The sequence below is a fragment of the Marmota marmota genome, unplaced genomic scaffold (assembly GCF_001458135.2).
Source record: "Marmota marmota marmota unplaced genomic scaffold, marMar, whole genome shotgun sequence".
Taxonomy (NCBI): domain Eukaryota; kingdom Metazoa; phylum Chordata; class Mammalia; order Rodentia; family Sciuridae; genus Marmota; species Marmota marmota.
In genome coordinates this window covers 3,120,116-3,146,941 of record NW_025999977.1, presented here as the reverse complement: position 1 = coordinate 3,146,941, position 26,826 = coordinate 3,120,116, and positions in this window count along the sequence as shown.

Genomic DNA, 26,826 nt, shown 5'->3' with positions numbered 1-26,826 from the left:
TCAGGAAGAGGAGTGGAAAAGAATTGTAAATGGAAAATGGGGAAAGCATTAGGCCTGCCTTGTTGGCCTGGGGAAGCCTAGCCCGGCTAAGGAGAAACACGGCATCCTATATAATTCATTAGGAGAGTATAGTTGACTTTCTCTGGTTGGTTCTAAATTGGAAGTGGAGACAAAAATTAGGGAAGCTTTTGGTTATTAATCAAATCCTGGCCATTTTGAGATGATTGCTATGGAAGTTGTTGTTTAGCTTCTGGGTTGTCACTGGAGATAGCAATCTGGCCTCCCACAAGTCTGATTTACAGCAGGCTGGCTTCCTGGGTGGTTTATTGTAGATAAGGTTTGGTTTGCTGGGCAGGTGGTTGCAGGTTGCAGTCACAATTCTATTATAGATGCTCTGGGCATTGTATATCCAAGGACTTGGACTGTTCTGATGGCATAGCAGGGATCTCCAAGACAGACCTACATCCCCCAAGGCAGTTTCTTCCTTTGGAGAACAGTGCTTGAATCTCCTAGGTCTGTGGCAATGGTCTCTTAGTTATGTGGTTGGATAAGGATCCTGGGAAGTTTCATTAGAAGAAAAGAGTGTGGAAGGTAAAGTTTAGTTGGCCCTGTTCAAACCACTAAAGGAGGAGGAGTTCGAACCATGTTTGGAAAGTCACAGAGGTAGTAAATTCTTTGTTCTGCTAAACATTAGGCAAACTCAAGTGACAATCCTGAGCTCTTGCTTCTTTGAAGTGGGGCTCTCATGGGTTAATAATGTGCTTATGCCAAGGAGACAGTGGAACAAGTCAATATGGACCAGGTTTTCTCCTACTCAGACCCACCTGTCCTTCAAGACCCAGCCTTTTTTTGTGATACTCTTACTTGGGAAGATCTATCACATTTCTCTGGTTTTCTGTAGCACTTTTTGGCATAGCATTATTTTTCCCCAGCTCTTCATCCCCATCAGATCTGGACTGTGAACTCTGAGGGCATTAAATCATTTTAGTTTTGATCTCAATTCCTTTGGAACCCAGGAAAGTCCTTCACATAGCCTGATAACTGCATAAAGGAGTAATGGAAAGAATATTCCTTTTTTTTTAAGTGCTAAGATGAAGGCAGCCTATTGTGTATGAATAATCTAGAACATAATAAATGCATTCCAACCCACATTTGCTAGATACTGTTGCCTGAACTAAGAGGAACAGATTCAGTAGACAGAGATTTAAGAGAACACATGAAAGTATCTTTAGTTTTCTAATGGACCCTGTATTGGAGGCCAAGTTCTATCATTTCTTCCCACTTTGGCAAACATGTTTAAGATATAAATTCACTATTGGCCACTGAATGTCTGCAAAAGCCTCCTCTTTGCCCTTTAAGATTGAAATAAAATGGTCTTGGACCTTCATCCACATGTGCCAGGAAATATGACAACCTTCTCCCAGCTCCTCTGAGAACTCTAAGGGGCTTACATTTCTCTATTTAACCTTGGCTGGAATTCTTTCTCTGTGTAGAGTTCTCCCTTCCATTTCTAAACCTTGTCATCCTACTAGGTACCATCTTGGTTCCTACACTCTCTTGAAATACCATGCACCCAATGGAGTTTGTGTGAATGGCAGTTGTTGACTGAAAGTTTGAGGCAACAAGAGAAGTCATTATAGTATAGCAAACAACTTTAACTTAAACAAGGAGAGTAGAGTTCGTAATGTGTTCCACCATTCCTACCTTCAGTGGAGATGTTGTACATTCTGCCTGCCATGAGGTTTGGGTCCTCTTTCCTCCACTCCTATTGTATTTTTCTTTGTGGCTCCAACCCCCAAGTCTTCTTTTGTGTGTTTTCCTATTGCCACCCTGCCCAAGACTTGGAAGTTTTGCTTGTTTTCCAAGTTAAGTAAAAGAACAATTTCTCCTCATTGCTAATTTCACTTTTAATTCTTATAATTTACTTATCTATATCTATCTATATGTATCTGTTATGCAAATATTTTAAAAAGTAGTTTGACTGATAAGCACATAGGTGTTGACTTTATTAGTCTCAATATACATTCCTATTTGCATGAAACATTTCAAATTAAAAATTAGAAGGAAAACAGATGGAGAAGACTATGGACCCCATAATCAATGCCAAGCATAGAGGAAATAGGTCTGGTGGTATGGAAAGTCTAAGTTACTTATTTAAAAAGATCTAGCTTACTATGTGACAGGCATAATTCTAGCCACTTTGCAAATATCTATTCATTTAATCCTCATTATAATCCTATGGAATTGTTGTTGTTGATGTTCCCATTTTACAGATGAGGAAACAGGAAAGTTAGATATCTTGCCCAAGGCCATGTGTTTGCAAGTAGCAAAGCCAGGATTCACAGCTGTGGCCACCCTTAACCACCATGCCTTCTTGCTTATGACAGGAGTTCCTATGGTCATTGTGGTCCAGTGGGATCTGTGGGCAGTGGTGGCAGGGGGCATTGGAGACTCAGGGGCCTATAATGAGATAGCAAGTATTTAGTGGCTTCTGTGGAGAAGTTTAGAGTGTCAGAAAAGCTCTTCACAAGCTGGTCACATGGTGTCTGTAATCCCAGTGATTCAGGAGGCTAAGGCAGGAGGATCATGAGTTCAAAGTCATCCTCAGCAATAGTGAGGCTCTAAGCAACTCAGTGAGACCCTGTATCTAAATAAAATACAAAATAGGGCTGGGGATGTGGCTCAGTGGTTGAGTGCCCTTGACTTGAATCCCTAGTTATCCCTCCCCACACCAAAAAAAGCTCTTCACAGATAGAAGAGGTGTGGGCTTGGTTTAATGGGGCTTGATGTGGGAGAGGGAAGGGAAGATCTGCTGGGCTGCTAGGGGTTGCCTGCCTATCATCAGTCATGGCTGTGGCAATAGTTATGGATGTTGATAACTTGTTCTGGATGTTAAGTAGGGCTGATGAACCACCAGGAGTTGCATAGCATAGCAACTTCACTAAAAATGCAGAAGATACTTGCAAAGTTCCTCTCTCTTGATTATACCTGGCCCTGGTTCCCCTGAGATACCTGGACTACTGAATAGGCCCAGCACCCTTCAACCTGAGGTACTTGAACTCTTGCCTACAAATAGAGAGTGAGGGGAGTTAATGAGAGCCCATCCACCCAGTTTCTAAGAGAAAACCAGACTTCCACTTCTACTTCTTCTTCTTCTTCTTCTTCCTCCTCCTCCTCCTCCTCCTCCTCCTTCTTTTTCCAGTGCTAGGGTCTTGTGCATGCTAGGCAGGCACTCTAACACTGAGTCCCCAAACTCTTTTATTTTAGAAATTAGTAAACTGAGAAAAAAGACCCATGTAAATCCTATTTAAAAAAAAAATTCTAAGACTTGGGACTGAGGGTGTAGCTCAATGGTATAGAGGATTTGCTTAGTACATGCAAGAAAGACCCTGGTTTGATCCCTAGCACTGCAAGGAAAAAAAACTTTCTAGGACCTGAAGGAATATTGTAACACAGAATAAACAAAGAAAAAATGTTTTTAGAAAAGATTTGTTGCAAGAAACAGAACAAAATTTCAGATAATATCTGCACTTTTTTTTTGTTAGATAAAAGTCAAGAAAATGTGGTTTCCAGGAAAGATAAAAAAAAAAAAGATGAGATAATGGGACAGTAGGCAAAAATAACATGGAACTTCCCAATAGAGCACATAAATAAAAAGGAATACAAAAGAAATTAAAGGGTAAGAATGTTGAAATGACATAGTGGGGGTAGAGTTTCCACAGACTTTAAATATATTTTAGAAGTGGAGATCCCATGGGAAAATCTAGTTTTGTGTTAAGAGAAGGAAGGGAAGAAATATTTCCACTGAAAGCATTTAGTGGAGAGGTTGATGGTATGGAAGGACTTAACATGCAAAATTAATTTGAATGAGCACAGTAGAAAAGTTTGGGAAAGAGATAGAAAACTGAATCAGGACAGGAAAATCCTAAGTAGTTATGAAGATAAAAACACCAGAGGAGAAGAGAAAGATGGCCAGAGAGTCTTCTGTGTTGCACAGTCATTAGAGGGAAGCAGGGTAGGTTGGGCTGGTGCTATAGTTTGGATTTTAAATGTCCTTCAAAGACCCATGTGTTAAAGGCTTAATGATTGTCTTGGGGTGCTACTGGGAAATGGTGGAACTTTTAGGAGTTTGGGCCTAAATGGTTCATTGGGGGTGTACCCTTGAAGAGGCCCTAACCCCTTCTCTCTCTTGTTTGTGTTCCCAGCTGCCATGAGATGAGCAGCCTCCTCTGCCATATGCTCCTACCTTAATATACTGTGCCACCACAGGCCCAAAGCAACAGTGCCAAGCAACGGATAATTCTGGTGGCCAGAAATCTCTGAAACCATGAGTTGAAATAAACTATTCCCTTATAAATTGATTTTCTTAGGCATTGTGTCAAGTGATGGAAGACTGAGTAATGTAGCTGGCAACCAAGGGCAAGACACAAACCAACCAAGGTCCTGGAAGTCCACACTCACCTTTCATTACTTCATGGAGGTACACTTGAAGTGAAGGGCAGCCACTGTTAAGAGACGCCATGAAAACAAAGTAACCCAGAAAGGCTACACACAGGGGGGCAGCCTGCAAAGGCAGGCAAAATTCTTTTCAGGGATTGCCAGAGAAAATGAGTCCAAGATAAAAACAGGCTGAGTTCTTTTAGACCTTCTAGGAAAAGATGAGTCTGGTGTCTCATCCTGTCAATCTCTAGTTAAAAGGAAAAAAAAAAAAAAAAAAAGAAAGTATCAAAGGAATTTGTTAGTTTGTGTCATCAGACAAAGAAAGAGCAGAGATGAAGCTAGCTTTGCCTCAATCTAAAGACCTCAGAGCAGTCTGAGAGTTTTTAGTTTCTCCTTTTTGCATTTCTTTGTGTGTTGGCTCTATTTTATCCTCCTCGTGGAGAAGAATGACGATCTTGGCAACAGGAAATTCACAACCTTCCAGCTTGTACTCAGAGACATAAAGGAGGTGTAGTCCAAATATACTGCAATTAAGTTATGCCCATGCTTGAAACATAACCATAAATTTTTATTGCTTTGAACATAAAGACAAAACTCCTCCGTAAGGGTCTATGTATTTGGCCCCTCCTCTCTCTGCAAGCTCATCTCCCCTGGAGCGCTGCCGGTAGCTCTGTGTTCCAGGCCTGCAGGCATTTTTGGTTCTTCACATGCATCAGGTTTCCATTGTCAGAGGGGCTGAACACATTCTGTCCCCTCTGCCTTCTGTACTCTTCCTTCCCTGTGTTGACTTAATGCTTCCTCTTCCTCCAGATGTAAGTTTACTCATTCATCTATATTTTTAAATATATATTTTTTAGTTGTAGTTGGACACAATACTTTTATTTTATTTATTTATTTTTATGTGGTGCTGAGGATCAAACCCAGTGCCTCGCACATGCTAGGCAGTGCTCTACCGCTGAGCCACAACCCCAGCCCCTATTCATGGCATCTTCAAGGAACAGTTCTTTCCTTCTCTTTCTCCTCCTCCTCCTCTTCCTCCTTCTTTTTTCATAGTTTAGGAATTTAATTTCTTTCTTTGCTTCTTGAATTAGCAAATCCTCACTACTTCTATGCTTCTTCAACTGCAGGTGTGCATACACAGCATCCTGTGCAGATTCTGATTCAGGAGGCTTGGGGGAAATGAAGATTCTCTGCTTCCAACAAGCTCCCAGGTGAAGTCCATGCTGCTGATCCATGAGCCATGCATATTGTTTGGGGAGGTGATGACCTCCCCAAAAGATATGTTGAAGTCCCAACAGCCTCCAGTATCTCAGAACATGACTTATTTGGGAATAGATTCTGTTCAAAAATAATCAAGTTAAATCCAGATTACTAGATTGGGCCCTAATTCAATGGGACTGGGATCCTTTATTACAAAAAGAGAAAACTTGGACATGAAAGCAGACACGGACAGAGAGAAGATGATATGAAGAGACACAGGGGGAATATAGCTATCTACAAGAGTCTACCTGAAGTTAGGAGAGAGGCCTGGGACAAATCCTCCCTGATGACTCTGGAGGGAGCCTGGCCCATGGCCCTGCTGACGCTTTGATTTCAGACTTCTGACTTATAGAACTATGGGATTGTCTATTTCTGTTGTTTTTCATACTTTGTTACAATAGCCCTAGGGAACTAGCATGCATGAACTAACACTCAGATTCACTAAAAGTTGAAGAGATCAAAAATAAAACAAGGCTGGGCACGGTGGCACATGCCTGTAATCCCAATGCCTTGGGAAGCTGAGACAGGAGGATCTCGAGTTCAAAGCCAGCCTCAACAATGTCGAGGCACTGAGCAACTCAGAATGACCCTGTCTCTAAATAAAATACAAAATACTGCTGGGGATGTGGCTCAGTGGTGGAGTTCCTCTGAGTTCAACCCCTGGTACCCCCCTACCCCCCAAACAAACAAACAAAAAACCAAATCACTGTGCAAGTTGTTACTTTGGATTAGGTAGAGGGGAGTGAAGAGACAGAAGGGGTATGGAGGTAGAAAGGATAGAATGACATTATTAACCTGTGTACATATATAACTAATAGACCTGTGTGATTCTACATCATGTTCAACCAGAAGAATGAGAAGTTTTACTCCATTTATGTATGATGTGTCAATGTGCATTCTATTCTCATATATAACTAATTAGAACAAATAAAAAAAAGAATGATTCTGTAGGAATGTTTTCTTTTCTTTTTTTTTTCTTTTTTTGGTACCAGAGATTGAACCCAGGGACACTTAACCACTGAGCCACATCCCCAGAACTATTTTGTATTTTATTTAGAGACAGGGTCTCACTGAGTTATTTAGTGCCTTTCTTTTGCTGAGTCTGGCTTTGAACTTGTGATTAAGCTGTTGGGATTACAGGCATGAACCACTGCACCTGGAGGAATGCTTTATTTTTGACATGGAAAGATGTATGTTATACTTGATCGAGTGAAAAAAATCAAGAAACAAAACAGTCTGCACTTATGATATTATTTTTCATAAGAAATAAATGTGTTTTATATCTGCATAGAAGAAAAGTGTGAAGAGTTACTCTGTAACATGTTCAGGGTCATTGTATATGGGTCACAGGATTAGAAATGATTACAATTTTTTCTTTTCTTTTTTTGGTACCAGGGACTGAACCCGGGGTGCTTAACCACTGGGCCACATTCCCAGCCCCCCTCCTTTTAAAAAAATATTTTATTTAGATACAGGGTCTTGCTGAGTTGCTTAGGGCTTGCTAAGTTGCTGAGGCTGAACTTGAACTCGCGGATCCTTCTGTCTCAGCCTCCTGAGCCATCAGATTATAGGTGTGCACCACTAACCAGCTTATAATTTTTTTTCTTAATATTTAGGTGGGGTTTCTAAATGATTCTATGTTGGTTAAATAAAAATTATCTTAAGGCTGGGGGTATGGCTCAATGGTAGAGTGCTTCTCTAGTGTGTGTGAGGCCCTGGGTTCAATCTATAACACCATAAAAACAAAGCAAAACAAAGAAAAACAAAGCAAAAAGCAAAAATAACAACAGCAACAACAACAACACCCATCTCAATTTAGAACATTCCATCTAATTCACGAGCAAGAGAGTGAGGATTGATTAGTTCATGTAAAACAAAAGCTCACTCATTAACACTCTTAAATTATTATTATTTTTGCTAAGTATCAAGTGCTTTATCCACAAATACTTAAGGCCATGTCCCTACCCAGATATACCAGCTGGACCAAAGGACAGCATGCAAGAGGCTGGCTACACGGTAGGGAGCGGGCACTGTGAATTCTGGTTTTCTTCCAGACAGGCTGGTCCATCTGTAATCATAGCTCTGCCCAGATTGCCTTAATGACAGGCTTGCCTCACCTGGTTTCCTGAGCAGATGCATTCCTTCCCTCTTGGATCACAGAATGCTATTCTGACTATCGGGTGTGGGCCTATCCCAGCTCAGTGTCTGCTTGCCAAGGACCTGCCCTGCATCACCATATCCTTGGTACTGACAAAGTGATTGTTACAACTATTTTTTTTTTCTTCTCACCTCCTTCAGCTTGAAGAAAACACGCTCCTACTAACTTCTGCTGCCCTGCCCATTGTAAATCACTTTAAAGTTGAACGGGGTTATCTTTCCTTTGTCTGGAGCTTTGGAAAAGCAGGTGAGCTGGTATATGGCAGGAGCGCTGGAGTTCAGACTGCATAGAGATGGGGGCAGCTGGGGCTTTGGCTGTTCTGATGGGCTATCTGGGGTACACCAAGTAGTTTTTAAAGTAGAAGAGGCATTCTGGCAATTTGTGTGCTGTAATTGGTCTTGAGAATCCACTGTCAACCTCACTAGTACCCGTGCAAGCACGCATACACACACACACACACAGATTTGAAAATATGTTAAAAAGTATAAAGTGCTGTAGAATTGTTCAATATTTTATTATTAGAGATGCTCTTGGATGACTGTTTCTGAGCACATCAGTGAAGTGGAGATGGGGAAAGATTAAAGACAGATAGTGGAGTAGCTTATCTTCTTAAGGAGAAATCTATGCCCAGAACTTAAGCCTCTCAATGGGGGCTTACAAACAACGTATCTTTGTTCCTTAAAGACCATTGACATGCTGGGGAGGGAAGTGACATTTCTGCAGCACAAGGCCACGTGCCAGGTACCCTAACAGCCACTCTGGTTCATTCCCAAAGAACATGTTCAAAGACTTCAGATTACCTGTTTCATTTCTCCAAAATATTGCCTTGCAGGATTTTTCTGAGGAATAAATGAAATAATCACGTGATTAGGACTAGCATGCATTTGGTAGTCAATAAATGCTAGTTCATTCACTCACTATTGATTGAGAGCTTCTTTTGTGGCAGCTGCTGTGCTATAATCGCTGCTAGTGACAATGCTGCCCTCATGAAATACTCGTGTATCAGACAGGCCATGACTATAGACATTTCTATGTGCCTTGATTCAGTCAGACCTCATGATCGCTGTAAGGGGTAGGTGCTTTCATTATATCCCCATTTTCAGATAAGAGACTTGAAATACAGATTGTTGGTGTGACTTGCCTAAGATTATACAGCTCATAAGTGGCAGAGCTAGTGTTTGAATCCAAGACATTCAGGGTCCTAGAAAGAGTCTGTATTTTCAACTATACTGCTGTATTTCCCCTCAGCTAATATAGCTACTCCTATTTCACAGGTGAGGAAAGTCAGGGCAGTGCAGTGTTCAGAGAAAATAAGTAACTTGCCCAAGATCCCACAGCTAGAAAGAAAGTCTGACTACAAACTGTCTTGTACCTGTAAAGTGTTCTGCCCTGTAGACATTGTGTGATGAACTAATCAATTTATAAACACTTTAAAAAACTGATCTCAGCTATATGTGTCCCTGTAGAGCCAGAGGAACCCACAGTGGACAGTGCCCCGATGAAGGGCCAGACAGTGGATCACACTGAATGCCTGGGCCTTAATTGAATTAATTAATTAATTAATTATCCTTTCCCCCACCCAAAGACATTGAAAGAACACTCTTCCAGCGGGAGCCCTAACTAAGAAGGACTATTTTATACCTGGGCCAGCCTATTTTCAGCTTTAATCCTTACACAGAAGGAGCTGTTCTTTCTTAACTATGATTGGGCTACACAGTTCTTTTTAAAAGAGTACCTTTTGAAGCTCCCCAAATTTAAACAGACCTGTTAAACATCAATTTAAACATGGGGTTCCCATTCTATTTATAGTGTTAAGTCTCATACTGATAAAGAGATTGAATTCCACATGCCACAAAAGCCACACATTTAGGATTGCCAGATTTAACAATTACATATACAGGGCACTAGACAAACTTGAATTTAAATAAACAATGAGTAATTTTTTTAGTATATGTATCATGTAAATAAAATTTGATCTTATCTGAACTTCAAATTTCACTGCACATTTCCTATTTTATCTGACCCACTCTACAAGTACTTATTAACAGCTCTCTATGTACATGGAGAGAGCTTTAATAGTAATTATGGCTTCTCTACAGCATATCCTATACTTAATCTGCCAGTTAATCTCCAGAGGAACTCTTGGCCCTCAAGATTTACACATGGCACACAGTTTGGTCTGCAAAGGAAGGTCACAGAACCTTTGCAGCCAGCTTTCTTGGAGACTAGATTTGACTCTCATCCTAGAGCATCCTGATCAGACAGCTCCACCCTGAACTTGGAACTGGTTCTTGGGTGTTCTCCCTGCTATGGGACTTGTGGACCCTGCTCATTTCCACCTCCAGTTTTCCTGTTCTCTTGTTTGACCCCCACCAAACCCAGTGTGTTCAGACCCTGTCAAAGATGAAACTCAAGCTGCCTGAACACAGTGTGTCCAAGGGAGAATCCAAGTGATGTTAGTGGGAAATTTAGGCTATGAAAAAAAAAAAGCACTTTTGAGGGTGGACCTGAAGGGAAGGTAATAGATATAGTCAGCAAATATAGCAAATAGAATAATCCAGAAAAGTCAGAAGCTAAGAGGATCTGGAGCTGGTAGTCTCTGAGAACATTGAAGGGTCAAGGTGAGAGGCCAGGACTAAGGCAGTGGATGATGGGAAGGTGCTGGGGGTACCCTGTGGTGACATAGGGTGGTTCAGAGGCAGGTAGGGACGAGGTAGGGTCTGTGTTCAAGTATGATGATTAGTTTTATGTGTTAACTTGACTGGGCAATGGTGCCCAATTGTTTGGTCACACACTAGTTTAGAGGTTGCTATGAGGCATTCTTTTTTTACACGAATTTAATATTTAATCAGAAGTAAGAGTAAAGCAGATTACTCTCTGCTGGGTTGCTCTTGACTAAAACACTCAGGGGTTACTCCAGGGAAACTGGGCTAACTGGGCTGCATGAAATAACCACACAAGAGACAAAAATACCTTTTTCTTTGGGGGTGCTGTGACGGCTCCTCTGACCTTAAGGGTGGGTGAGGGGGAGGAGAGAGAGAGAGAGAGAGAGCGCCTGCACATGCTGACCCCTTTTATTGAGGAGAAGCTATTCAAATAAGGCAAGGGGTCAGGTTTCAGGGGGCTGAGTCTAGCTTCATGATGTCCACTGTCAGCAGGTAGACTGACATCTGGGTAGGCCATACCCAAGGGCACAGAAAGATAAGGGGACACACAAAGGGTGTTTCCATGGAACATTCTATCCCAAACAGGGCAAGGGGTAATATTACAAAGGAACAAGTGAGCATAGCTTCACCCATGAATATGCAGGGAAGCACACCCATGCACAAAGACACAATTATTCAAACCCTAGAAAAGTGGGGCAGTCTAGCAGCATGGCTGCCGCCTGACGCCTCATCACTTAGCAGGGGAGTTAACTCAGTCACGTGAAAGGTTGGTCTCCCACAACTCTCCATATGTGTATAGGCCTCATACAATCAATTCTCTCTCTCTCTCTCTCTAATTTTGTTTTTGTTTTGGTACTAGGGGTTGAACCTAGGAGCACTTTACCACTGAGCTACATTCCTAGACTTTTTACTTTTTATTTTGATACAGGGACTCACTAAGTTGTTTAGGGTCTTGCTATGTTGCTGAGGCTGGCTTTGAACTTGCAATCTTCCTGCCTCAGTCTCAGAAATCACTGGTATTACAGGCATGCACCACTACATCTGGCTCACCCAAACAATTTTAAAGGCCTTCAAGGACTGAAGTTTCCTGGGGAGGAAGGAATTCTGTCTCCAGAGTTATCTTTGGATTCAAGGCTGCAGTATTGGCTCCTGCTGGAATTTCCAGCTGCTGGCCTGCTTCATAGATTCCTAGACTTACCAGCCCTCACAAATACAGGAGCCAGTTCATCTCTGTCATTTTCTCCACCCTGGAGTTCTGTTTCTCTGGAGAACACTGACAAATACTAGCATATGCTCTGAAACATTTCTGAAGGGGATGGAGGTGTCTGTGAGCACTACCCTGGTCCCCTGCCTTCCCACCTGCAGCACAGCTTGGCCACTCAATTCATGGCAAAAGGATCATGTGATCTTTTCCTGGTGGTCAGCCCAGGGCTACATGATACTATAAAAGCACTGGACCAGGGGCTTAAATTGGTTGCTTCCTGGTCGCCTGGCCTTGGTGCTCTGGCCAGGATTGTGAGTAGGCAGCTGGTAGTCCCTACCTGGAGGGGCTGTGCACATGGGGTAGTTCTGAAGAGGACCACTCTGCATCCCCCATGTGCTGAGATAAAAATGTTACTTGAATTAGACTACTTGTTATTTATTTATTTATTTATTTAACTTCTAAATCAGTACTTGTGGTGCTTTTGTGGTTTATGGAAAACAGCTAAGGCGGAATCAGGTGCCAGTTCTTGTTTCAGCTCTCAGACTGGAAACAATTGTCCTTTTTGCAGTCTACTTAATGCAACTTTGATTTGCATTTTTGTCCTTTTTATTGAGGATTTCATTGGTAAAATGGCACAGTGCTGAAGTGCTAGTTACTACCCCTTATGGAGAAAGTACAGATCACGTAAGTTGGAGTTAAAGTGCTGGTGAATCAATAATATGTATTGAATAAGATGCCTCTAAACAGAAGTACACATAAATGGGGATACGTATTGATCACTTGATGAAAATGTGACCAGAGGCTCAGGGGACCCTAACCTGTATTTCTCCTAGGAGCTGCAGTTCAGTTTTTGGAATTCGGTATTCCAGCCAACTTTACAGAACATGACTCCTGAGAAAAATGAGTAAAGGTAAGATTCTGGACTCATGTTTTCTAGTTATGATTGCCTTTGTTCCCAGTGTTCCTTACATCCAGGTATCTATATGCAGCCCCTCAGACATTTGCTTTGCTCTTAGGGAGACAGAGTGTGGTAGAGAGGCTGCAGCGTCTCACCCCCAGTAATTCTCTCTTCTTTACCTCAGGGAATAGAAGACTGGGTCCCATTAAGTCTCCTCTTCATCCTGCATTTCATCAGGGCAAATGGCAGTTGGAGAAGATTGTTCCAGGTAGGTGCACACTTTTCTAGTGGACATCAAAAAGCCTTCTCTGCCCTGTTGCTGTGATGTAACTCTTTTTTTTCTGATCCAGCAATGCTTCCTTGACTACTGATTGACCTGCAAGCTTTCCTGTTATCCTTTCACACCAGCTTCTTGCTCTTTTGTGTGTGATGTCTCAGTCTCTTAATGGTCCTTCCAGTGGAGGATGGGTCTTTCTGCTGAAGAACACTGATTTGGAGTTCTCATTTGGTCCAGCTCCATCTGGATATTGTGTGTGGCCAGGCCCTGGTGGCACCATCTGTGGGAGAAATTCCTTTCTTCTCAGGCTGACTTGACCCCACGAACTGAGAGGTCCCCACGCAGTCCTGGCTGTTACCCACCAGCACCTGGGAAAATGTGCCATATAGCCCAAGTTGGGGAGCCCAGTGACCCTGCTTGGTTCAGGGTAGGTTGAAAAATGTCAGAATTTAAATCTGTATTGCCATCTGGCAAATAAAGGATTCTTTCTTCTGGTGATTCTTATTCCTGCCTGACTTGGTGCTCCTTTTTTAAAACAAATATTTATAATAATGCCCTCTTTACTTTCTTGAAATGAAGTCATGAATAATATAACTTATGTGTACACACATAATTAAAAAATCAATATCATGGCCCACCATATAAAATTAAATGAAAAGAATTGATAATAAAATAGTATTGTTGATGTTCACTGAAAAAAGACAACCAGAATCATCCTGGCAGTAAAAAATGTGAGGTTACTTAGCTTGCTGCAGCTGGGGAGAACACACCCCAGATGAGGCATAAAAAGAGAGAGGTGAGAGAGGCCTCTTATAAGCCTTGGGCTTAAGGTAAGTGGTTCTAAGGAGAGATTGAGAAAGGAGGGGCTGGGCCAGGATGGGAGATTGTCAAGAAACCCGGGTATGTGGGGATTGACTCTCTGAACAATCTTTATCTAGGCAGATTCTAGTGAAGTTCTGGGGAGGATTAAAGTTCAATTAGAGTGGCAGTTGGTAAGGAAGTAATCACTCTTATTAGTCATAAAAGGGGTACACTTAGTCATTTTTGTGGTTGTAGAGTAGCCTTGCCTTCAAATTTGGTCACAATATGGCCTTGTCTCAGAATTGTTTATGGAGTTAAGAGCATCATAATCTGGCTGCCACAGTAAATGTCTTTCATTATCTTGGTATATATTTCAGGTCTATCTGTCTGTCTCTCTCCTTCAATTGAAACTGGGGCCTCATGCATGTATTCCACCACAGATACACTCTACATCCTTGACACATCAGATATATTTCTCAGCATATATTCCAGTGCTTAGGCATAACTAATTAGAACACACGAGGAAATAGGTGCTTCTACCCATGTGAACAAACACATGAATGCAATAGCTACAAATGCTGCACCTCCTCTCAACTGTATCGGGGGACTCAAATATAAAAAGAGGGATTGCCACAGTGATGATGTTTTCCAAAATGGTGGACAACTTTGAGCAAATTTCTGGAAACACAAAACATAAGTTTCTTTTGGTTTATTCTGTAGTTATATATCTGGGAAATTTGGATTACATTCTAACAGTTCCAAGTTAACTTTTATTTATACATATGATAGAATTTGGTTCAAATTTGACTCAAATACTTGGAAGTCAGCTTTTTCATGTATGTAAATGTCCAATTTGATGTTCAAACCTCATTCAGGATTCATAACAATTCTTCATTGTAGGGCACTGGTGTATGCCCAGTACCTTTGGCTCTCAACCGTCAAATGCCAGTAATGCACCCAATGATTTTAACAATCAAAACAGTATCAAGGGGGCTGGGGATATGGCTCACTTGGTAGAGTGCTTGCCTCTCATGTGTAACGCCCTGGGTTCAATCCTCAGCACCACACACACACACACACACACACACACACACACAAAACAAACAAACAAACAACCAGTACCAGGAAGATGATAACACCATCAGCACCACAATGGTGTGACAGACCCACTGAGAATCATGTCATTTATCTATTTAGTGAGGCCCCACAGAGGTGAAGTTTACTGTGTGGCAGGCATAGTTCATTGGGCTTTCCCAGATTTTGGTAAATGTCCCTTAAAGCTATTCAAATTACACTGTTAGGATTCCATTTTTCATAGACAATCTGATGGTTAATTCAGTTTTTTGAGTACTTTGGTTTGGGAAAGGGGATGTCAGAATTCAACTGTTGAATCTCAAGCAATCCTAACTAGGCTTGACCTAAGACATCAATTGGCTTTCCTTTTCCCCCCACTCTCTCTTCTTGAAAATTTCAATAGACACAATTTGCAAACTTAAAGGATTTGGTGGAAGGGGCCATTAAATAATTTTTAGAATTTGTTTTTAATTACATAAATAATAGAAATATGCATATTTTAAAAGGTGCAAATATAGGGCACAATGTCTTGCTCAACCTCACCCAGTTATCTGTGTGTTTACAGAGAATCTGCTATTTTTAGCCTGGTGTTTATTATGCTGTATACTTTTAATGATGGATTTATATGCAAATGACTTTATAAAGACATGGAGTGTTATGGTTTTTCATTTATCCAAATGTGATTATACTGTATGCAATCTTTCATACTTTGTGTTTGTCACTTGGCCATCTTTCCATACTAGATGGGATGTAGGTCTTCCTCGATTAAACGACAACAAAAACAAAATGTTACTTTCCCTTTGACTTTATTTAAGATATCTTTGGGTACTTGAAATGTTTTCTTTTAAAGTGGCCATACTTATTATTTCCTTTCTGTGGTAGGCTGAATGTGTGTATACATCACAATTCCTATGTTAAGCCTCACTCCCAATATGGTAGTCTTTGGAGGTATGACCTCTGTGAGGTGATTAGTTTGTAAGATTAGTGTCTTTATAAGAAACCATAGAGAGTTGTTGTTCTTTTCACCAGGTGAAGTTACAGGGAGAAGACTGGTGTCTCTGAACCAGAAAGTGAGCCCTTATCAGACACCAAGTCTGCTAGCACCTTGACCTTGGATTTCCTAGGTTCCAGAACCGAGAGAAATAAATTTCTGTGTGTGAGCAGTTCAAACAAACTAAGACACTGCCATTATGACTTGTTTATTTGTGTTTGGATTGAGAGGATCTTCCTCTCCTTAAGGACATAAACACATTTTCACTTTCTTTCTTTCTTTTTTTTGGAGAAAAAAGAAAAAGAAGTTTTATTGATTTGCTAGCAAAGGAGAAACCCAGGGGACTCCAGTCCCAGAGGCTTGATTCTCCCCATCAGGGAGAACAGGGAATTTTTTAAAAGAGGTGACCCAAAGAAATCCTGCTTGCCCTGAGAGTTACATACTTTCTTTTAATACTAATATAGTTTAAAAAATGTATTCCTTAGGGGGTATCATGTCAGGTAGGAATGTAGCTTTACTTTCTTTTTCAAATAGCCTAACATCATTTCTTTCTTACCATTTTGAGATGTTCCTTGATCATATACTAAATTTCCATATGTACCTTATTCTGTTCTTTCATATAACGAAGACCACTAATCCCATACAGTTTTATAAAATGATTTGATAGTTAAGAGAAAAAGTCTGCCTACATTGTTGCTCTCTTTATTATTTATTTATTCTAAATTGTTATACACAATGGCAGAATACAATTCATTTCATATTACACATATAGAGCACAATTTTTCAAGTCACTGATTGTACACAAAGTGTTTTCACACCATTCATGTCTTCATACATGTATTTAGGGTAATGATGTCTAACTCATTCTACCATCATTCCTACCCCTTTCCCCCCTCCCTTCCCCTCCCCCCTTTGCCCTATCTAAAGTTCCTCCATTCCACCTATGCTCCCCCTCCATTGCCATGATGAGTCAGCATCCTCACATCAAAGAAAACATTCGGCCTTTAGTTTTTTGGGATTGGCTTACTTCACTTAGCATTATATTCTCCAACTCCATCTATTTACCTGCAAATCCCATAATTTTATTCTCTTTTAATGCTGAGTAATGTTCCATTGTGTATATATACCAAAGTTTCCCTATCGATTCATCTACTGAAGGGCACCTGTGTTGGTTCCACAGTTTAGCTTTTGCGAATTGTGCTGCTATAAACATTGATGTGCCTGTCTCCCTGTAGTATGCTGTTTTTAAGTCCTTTGGATATAGACTGAGGAGAGAGATAGCTGGGCCAAATGGTGACCGTTCCATTACAAGTTTTCCAAGGAATCTCCATACTGCTTTCCAGATTGGCTGCACCAATTTGCAGTCCTACCAGCAATGTATGAGTGTGCCTTTTCCCCACATCCTCGCCAATACTTATTGTTGTTCATATTCTTGATAGTTGCCATTCTGACTGGAATGAGATGAAATCTTAGAATAGTTTTGATTTGCATTTCTCTAATTGCTAGAGATGTTGAACATTTTTTCATGTTTGTTGATTGATTGTATATCTTCTTCTGAGAAGTGTCTGTTCAGTTCCTTGGCCCATTTATTGATTGGGTTATTTGTTTTTTTGGTGTTAAGGTTTTGAGTGCTTTATATATCCTAGAGATTAGTGTTCTATCTGATGTGCTTGTGGTAAAGATTTGCTCCCATTCTGTAGGCTCTCTATTTATCTCACTGGTTGTTTCTTTTGCTTAGAAAAAGCTTTTTAGTTTTAATCCATCCCATTTATTGATTCTTGGTTTTAATTCTTGTGCTATAGGAGTCTTATTAAGGAAGTTGGGGACTAATCTGAAGTGATGAAGATTTAGGTCTATTTTTTCTTCCATTAGGTGCAAGGTCTCTGGTTTAATTCCTAGGTCCTTGATCCACTTTGAGTTGAGTTTTGTGCATGGTGAGAGATAGAGGTTTAACTTCATTTTATTACATGTGGATTCCCAGTACCATTTGTTAAAGAGGCTATCTTTTCTCCAATGTACGTTTTTGGTGCCTTTGTCTAATATAAGATAACTGTAGTTATGTGGGTTAGTCTCCGTGTCCTCTATTCTGTACCATGGTCTACAGGTCTATTTTGGTGCCAATACCATGCTATTTTTGTTACTATTGCTGTGTAATATAGTTTAAGGTCTTCTTGCTAAGGATTGCTTTGGATATTCTGGGTCTCTTATTTTTCCAGATGAATTTCATGCTTGCTTTTTCTATTTCTATGGGGAATGTCATTGGGATTTTGAATGGGATTGTATTGAATCTATATAGTTCTTTTGGTAGTATGGTCATTTTGACAATTTTAATTCGGTCTATTCAAGAACAAGGTAGATCTTTCTATCTTCTAAAGTCTTCTTTAATTTCTTTCTTCAGTGTGCTGTAGTTTTCATTGTAGAGATCTTTCACCTCTTTCATTAAGTTTATTCCCACGAATTTTATTTATTTTATTTTTTGAGGCTATTGTAAATAGTTTCTCTTTCAGAGGATTTGTCACTGATGTACAGAAATGCCTTTGATTTATAGGTGTTGATTTTAAATCCAGCTACTTTGCTGAATTCATTTATTAGTTCTAGGAGATTTCTTGTGGAATGTTTTGGGTCTTCTATATAGAATCATATTATCTGCAAATAGTGATAATTTGAGTTCTTCTTTTCCTATCTGTATCCCTTTAATTTCTTTCATCTGTCTGATTGCTCTGGCTAGAGTTTCAAGAACTATGTTAAATAGAAGTGGTGAAAGAGAGCATCCCTGTCTTGTTCCAGTTTTTAGAGAGAATAATTTCAATTTTTCTCCATTTAGAATTATGTTGGCCTTGGGCTTAGCATAGATAGCCTTTACAATGTTGAGATTTGTTCCTGATATCTCTAGTTTTTCTAGTGTTTTAAACATGAAGGGATGCTGTATTTTATCAAATGCTTTCTCTGCATTTATTGAGATGATCATATGATTTTTACCTTTGAATCTATTGATGTGATGAATTACATTTATTAATTTCCATATGTTGAACCAACCTTGCATCCCTGGGATGAACCCTACTTGATTATGGTGCACTATCTTTTTGATATGTTTTTTTTATTCGATTTGCCAGAATTTTATTGAGAATTTTTGTATCTATGTTTTTTAGAGATATTGGTTTGAAGTTTTTTTTCTTTGATGTGTCTTTGTCTGGTTTTGGAATCAGGGTGATATTTGCTTCATAGAATGTGTTTGGAAGTGTTCCTTCTTTTTCTATTTTATGAAATAGTCTGAGAACTATTAGTTCTTCTTTAAAGGTCTTGTAGAACTCTGCTGTGCATCCATCCAGTCCTGGGCTTTTCTTGATTGGGAGACTTCTGATGGCATCTTCTATTTCCTTGCTTGAAATTGATCTGTTTAAATTGTGTATATCATCCTGATTTAGTTTGGGCATATCATAGGACTCTAGAAATTTGTGGATGCCTCAGATATTTTCTATTTTATTGGAGTACAAATTTTCAAAATAACTTCTAATTATCTTTTGTATTTCTGTAGTGTACTTCATAGTATTTCCTTTTTCATCATGGATATTAGTAATTTTAGTTTTTTCTCTCCTTCTGTTCATTAGCATGGCTGATGGTTTATCGATTTTATTTATGTTTTCAAAGAACCAACTTTTTGTTTTTTTAATTTTTTCAATTGTTTCTTTTGTTTCAATTTTATTGATTTCAGTTCTGATTTTAATTATTTCCTTTTACTGCTTTTGGGATTGATTTGTTCTTCTTTTTCTAGGACTTTGAGATGTAATGTTAGGTTATTTATTTGTTGACTTTTTCTTCCTTTAAGGAATGTACTCCATGCAATGAATTTTCCTCTTAGAACTTCCTTCATAGTGTTGCAGAGATTTTGATATATTGTATCAGTGTTCTCATTCACCTCTAAGAGATTTTAAATCTCCTCCTTGATATCTTTTGCAACCCATTGTTCATTCAGTAACAAATTATTTAGTCTCCAGGTGTTGGAATAGCTTCTATTTTTAAATTTTATTATTGATTTCTAATTTCATGCCATGTGGTCTGATAGAATGCTTTTTTGTATTTGTTGAGAGTTGCTTTGTGGCATAATATACAGTTTATTTTAGAAAAGGTTCTATGTGCTGCGGAGAAGAAAATGTATTCACTTATTGATGAATAATATACTCTATATATGTCAGTTAAGTCTACGTTATTGATTGTATTATTGAGTTCTATAGTTTCTTTGTTTAGCTTTTGTTTGGAAGATCTATCCAGTGGTGAAAGAGGTGTGTTAAAGTCACCCAGAATTATTGTATTGTAGTCTATTTGACTCTTGAACTTGAGAAGAATTTAATTGATGAATGTAGATACTCCATTGTTTGGGGCATATGTATTTATAATTGTTATGTCTTGTTGATGTATGCAGTATATGAAATGTCCATCTTTATCCCTTTTGATTAACTTTGGCTTGAATTCTACTTTATTTGATATGAGGATGGAAACTCCTGCTTGTTTATGTAGAACATGCAAATGGTATATTTTATCTCAACCTTTCACCTTCAGTCTGGGGATGTCTTTTCCTATGAGATGAGTCTCTTGAAGGCAGCATATTGTTGGGTCTTTTAAAAAAAAATCCTGTCTACCAGTCTATGTCTTTTGATTGGTGAGTTTAGGCCATTAACATTTAGGGTTATTATTGAGACATGGTTTGTATTATCGGTCATTTTTGCTTATTTTTGGTATTTAGCTTGATTTTGTTTCTCCTTTTGTTGGATGTTCCTTTATTGTAGTTCTTTCCTTTGCAGATTTTCATTTCTTGCTCATGAAATATTTCGCCAAGAATGTTCTGTAGTGCAGGCTTTCTTGCTGTAAATTCTTTTAGCTTTTGTTTATCATGGAAGGTTTTTATTTCATTGTCAAATTTGAAGCTTAATTTTGCTGGATATAAGATTCTTGGTTGGCATCTATTATCTTTTAGAGCTTGGTATATATTGTTCCAGGATCTTCTGGCTTTGAGAGTCTGGGTTGAAAAATATGCTGAGGTCTGAATTGGTCTTCCCTTATAGATAATCTGATTTTTCTCTCTTGCGGCCTTTAAAATTCTATCCTTATTCTGTATGCTAGGCATTTTCATTATAATGTGTCTTGGTATAGATGTGTTGTAATTTTATACATTTAATGTCCTATAGGCCTCTTGTATTTGATTTTCCAGTTCATTCTTCATGCTTGGTAAGTTTTCTGATATTTCATTGAAGAGATTGTGCATTCCTTTGGTTTGAATCTCTGAATCTTCCTCTATCCCAATAAATCTTAAATTTGGTCTTTTGATGATATCCCATAATTGTTGAATAATCTGTTCATGGTTTCTTACCATCTTTACTGTGAGGCCTACATTATTTTCAAGATTTTATATTTTTTCTTCATTGCCTGAGGTCCTGTCTTCTGAATGTCTTGTCTGTTGGTGATGCTATCTATTGAATTTTTAAATTGGCTTATTGTTTCTTTCATTTCAAGGATTTCTGTTTGTTTGTTTGTTTTCAGTGTCTATTTCTTTCTTGACATAATCTCTTGCAACCTGTATTTGCTCTCTTATCTCTTTGTTGGTGTGACTGATGGACACCTATACTTGTTCTCTTATCTCTTTGTTGGAGCAATCAATTTTTGCCTGTATCTGCTCACTTAGGTCGTTCTTTTTAAAAAATATTTTGTTTTTTAGTTGGACACAATACCTTTATTTTAATGTGGTGCTGAGGATCGAACCCAGGGCCTCCCACATGCTAGACGAGTGCTCTACTGCTGAGCCACAACTCCAGCCCTAGATCGTTCTTTAATTCCCAAATCATTTTAGTTATGTATATTCTGAACTCCTTCTCTGACATTTCACCTACTTCACTACCTATGGATTCTATTGTTTTAGTATCTTGGTTTGTTTGGGGCACTTTCCTCCCTTGTTTTTTCATGATGTCTATGTGTCTTCCTCTCTTGCAGTGTAGATCCTAGGTATTACAGCTTTTGCCCTATTGTCTTATAGTGTCCTTATAGGTTACCAGTACCTCACTTTTAAGGGAGAGATCAATATTACAGCACCAATTACAGTAACCAATGTGCAGCCATATATCAGTTAGCTTCTATTTTTACATTTACAGTTTTGTCACTCTAATCAGAAATGATGAGTTCGGTTATCTTCTACCATATAGTCAAAAGGTTTGCATAATGGCTTACAGTTTCTAATGGTAGAAGGGGGGAAAGAGGGTTGGCTGAGATGTTTATGAGGTAGGATGTGAGAATATGGAGATATTAGATTATATGACTAGTGAGAGGGTAATCATAAGAAGTTGGCTCTTAGTAGGAGAAACAAGAGAGGCAACCCCATGCAAGACTCCTTATTACCTCAGCGATGGGATAACTGTTAGCACCCCTAGTAGAGAAACCTCTGGTGCAGCCAGACCCACAGGGACTTTGATGACTTCTTACCAGGTCCTTAATGTTGTCCCTTGATAGAAGCAGGGATATCCCAGTTTCGTGGCCGTGGCAGCTTCAAGCCTATATGTATCCTGATTTTGGGGCTGTGGAGCCACGCTTTGGTGAATAAGGAATTCCAGAGCGAGGTGGTTCCCTGAGCATGTGCAGGGTGGGCCTCTGTCTGGATCTCCAGGCCTCCGTGTGGTGGGGTGGGTGGGCGGGGTTGTTGCTCACTTTAAAAAATTGCATGACTAGGGGCTGGGGATGTGGCTCAAGCGGTAGCGCGCTCGCCTGGCATGTGTGCGGCCTGGGTTCGATTCTCACTCAGCACCACATACAAACAAAGAAGTTGTGTCCGCTAAAAAAAAAAAAATGTTAAAAAAAAATTGCATGACTATTGTACATTTCTTTTCTGGATGGTTTTAAAATCAGATTAAGAAATTTCATAAAATTTTTTTTATTTTGATTGGGATTACATTGAATTATGGATAATAATGTAAGAATAATTAAATTTTTAATAACATTGAATATTTCCTATATTAATTTCCTATTGCTGCTATAACAAATTACCTCAAACTTAGTGGCTTAAAACAATACAGATTTTGTTCTTACAGTTTTGGAGGCCAGATCCTGGCATGGGTCTCACTGGGCCAAAGTCAAAGTATTGAAAGGGCTTTGGTCATTTTGAAGGGTCTAGGGGAGAATCTGGGATTGATGTATAAGGAATCTATAGATTTCCATTTATTGATTTTGTGTCAGGTTATCTTAGTGAACTCTTTTTATTTATATTTTCTGGTAGTTTTCCTTGGATAGTCTTAATAGGTGGGTTTCTATAAATTGTGAAAATAATGAGCGTCACTTTTTATGTACATTTTTGTGTTCATGCTCTGGTCAGGACCCCCCCCCCCCATTACTAATAATAGAGGGCAACTTTATTGTCTCTCTGGCTTTAGTGAATGCTTCTAGTGTTAAGTTAAAATAAATGTTTGGTAAATAAACTTTATCCAGTTAGGACACTTTCTTTTTCCCCCCTTTTTTTCTAGTTTGCTAAAACTTTCCCTTTCCTTCCTAAGAATGGGCAGTGAATTTTACCAATTCTATTTTTGCATCAGTTAAGATGCTCATAGGGCTTTTCTTCCTTGGTCCATTTATGTACTAAATTATATTAATAGTATGAGTCATGTAGAACTGTCTTTATATTCTTCAATTAAATTATATTTGGTCATGATATAAAATTATTTGAAATACTGTTAGGTTCAATTTGCTGATGTTTTACTTAGGGTTTAAAAAACATTCTTGAGAATGGCCTATATAATTTTTTTTTCTTTGTGCTTACCTTGACTTAGTTTTGGATTCCATATTATGCAAGACTGTGGACTCTTTCCATTTCCTAGTTTACATTTCCAATCTAGAGTTTTGAGGAGGAAGCCTCTGATGTATTGTACCCACTAACCTCTCTCCACTCAGCAGTTGCTTATGGTTTGGCTAGTCTAATTATCAGTGAGATCCTAACCTTCTTACTCCCTGTTGTGACATGGGGACTTTGTAAAATCTTGTTTCAGTATGTGTCCTGACCCCCAAACCAGATCCCATTCCTCCCAAGGGCCAGCCCAGCCTTGACTACAGTCCTCTTGTGTCCATTCCAGGATGGGACGCTGCTCTTTTGCACCTGACCCCTCTGTTTCCCAATATATATAAATTAACTGGCCTTTGAGCACCCTTCTCCTTGGTGCTAGTCACACCTTCATGCTAGTGGAGCCGACTGGGCAGTCTGGTAAAACTTAGAAACCCCAGTTTTTCAGAGAGGAGACTCAGCAACCTTCACTTCACTTATCAATCCCAGACTGCTCATAGTTCAAGCAGGGGAGACACTTTTTTTCCCCTTACCAGAGTCATACTGCTCTCTGAGCCTTGCATTCCCACCTTGATTTTCCAGATCAAACCATCTGTACAAGTCCAAACTCTGTCTACTTCATGTTTCTTCAGCAGGGATTCATGAACGACTGGGGACCTCAGGTGTATTCCGAGTTTGTATGTTCTTTTTTTTTTATGTTTATTTTTTAGTTGTAGTTGGACACAATATCTTTATTTTATTTATTTATTTTTATGTGGTGCTGAGGATTGAACCCGGGGCCTCACATGTGCTAGGTGAGAGCTCTACCACTAAGCTACAATCCTGGCCCCTGTATGTTCTGTATAGATTTTTAATGTTGTACAATCATGTACCACAGAATGATGTTTTGGTCAATGGTAGGCTGCAGGTATGACAATGATTATACCATACAACCTAGTAGTATAGTAGGTTATACCATATAGGTTTATATAAGTATACTCTATGATGTTTGAACACTGACAAAACTGCCGAATGACACATTTATCAGATTGCAGTCCTATATGGCTGTATTTTCATTTTGTTAACAATCTAAAAAAAAGTTAATACAAGCATGCCTTAAATTAACTGAATGATGTCTTCAAGTGATGTTTTTTAGCTTAGAAGTTGAGATGTTTTTCCAACTGTGGTCTTAGGCAGTAGAAATTTCTTGGTTTTGGGCCTGGAACTTTCCTTAAAAATGTGTATGCAGAGTCTGAGGTTGTGGCTCAGTTGTAGTGCACTCATCTGGCACGTGTGAGGCACTGGGTTCAATCCTCAGCACCACATAAAAATAAATAAACAAAAAACCAAATAAATAAATGTGTATGCATTTCTCAGTTTGAATGTAACTGCTGTAGATTGCTCTGAGATTACTCCCTTTAGTGTTTATGCTCACCTTGATGCCTTTACTGCCATCCCTCACCCTCAGCTTCTCTGTGGTGCCACCTTCTAATCCACAATTGGACTCTGCACACACAATGCTTATCTGTGAGCTTTGCTGGTGGGGAGTGTAGGCTTTGGGCAAGTCCTTTGGTACAGGGAGAATGGAGGGGCCAGAGCCTCTCCTCAGGTTGGCACCATGGTTTTCACATGTGTCTCCAGGACTCGGCAGCAGGGGTCACTGTACATAAAGTTATTATCAAGGTGCCAGCTTTTCATCAGCTTCTCAGTGTTATGCTCAAGGGAAACCAGGGTGGCTTTGTTCCAGCTGTTTATCCCAGAGGGTCTATATTAACTGTGCCAAAGTGCACAGTGGAGCTGAAGGGATCTGACTTCACTGTGGCTCCTGCCAGCATCACTACAGCAAATGGGAGTGAGTTCACTCCCTGAACTGATTGCTGGGACTAAGAATGCATGTAGACAAATGAGACTCACTCAGTTAAATCAGAAGTTAATTATAAGCTCCCTAGACAGCTATGCATATTAAGAAAATAATCATATCACACCACTGAATAAGACCCAAGGACCACATCTCTATTTTAAATACTTAACACCTTGAAAATTGTAGCAATAGCTCTGGTTCTTTTGACTCTGTCCTTGAGTCCTGGCAGCTCATTGGCCCCTCATGGCCCAAGAGTTCCCTTAAGATCAGAGACAAGAGCTGGGTGTGGTGGTGGTGTGTGCCTATAATCCCAGCGACATCAGAGGTCAAGGTAGGAGGACCGCAAGTCAAAGCCAACCTCAGCAATATAGCGAGACCCTAAGCAACTTAGTGAGACCCTGTCTCAGAATAAAAAATAAAAAGGACTAGGGGTGTGGCTTAGTGGTTAAGCACCCCTGGGTTCCATCCCTAGTACCATAAACAACAACAAAAAATAAGGATTGGGGGAGATCAGAGACAAGGAAGTCCTTAGCATGCCTTTAAGTCTTCTCCAAGTAATTTTTTCTTCTGAAAGTCTGATAGAAAAAAAAACAAAACAATTTGCCATCTTGGATAGGTTATTTTCCAACTGAAAATGAGGTTAAATCATTGTTTTTAAATCTGTTTTTTTGTGAGATGATCATAAATGTCCTAAAATCAACCTAACCAACTCTCAGAATAATGAAGGCAGTATTTTTTCTTAAATATAAGTACACATGTTGTGGTTATTATTATTATCATTATTATTTTAAAGAGAAAGAGAGAGAGAGAGAGAGAGAGAGAGAGAGAGAGAGAGAGAATTTTAGTATTTATTTTTTAGTTTTCGGCGGACACACATCTTCGTTTGTATGTGGTGCTGAGGATCAAACCTGGGCTGCACGCATACCAGGCGAGCACGCTACCGCTTGAGCCACATCCCCAGCCCTGTTGTGGTTATTATTATGTAATCAACTACCTTTAAGGGCTAGTGACCCGATCTGGGAATATGGGGTTGAGAATGTGCTCCACCAGATGATGGTGGCATTGAATTCTGTCTTTGATTTAATTATATTGCTCTATGATATGTCTTTTGTCTTGCAACTCATACACATTTTTGTTACAGATTATACTTTTCATTCTTCATACAAAAATTAATTTATCTAATATTTTCTCTCCATTATGAGTTAAAGCAACATGAATAAATTTTTGATTATTTTGTGTAGCATTTAACTCCCCTGTGAGACCATTTTGGTGGAAACCAAATGAACTACTGGCATTAGGTCAAGGCATGATAATTGAAAAAAGGTGTTATTGTTAAATTTCTTAAGAAAACATTGGATTCTAGGATCTCTAAAGTTCTTTTTGGGCCAGTGAATCTTGGCTAATATG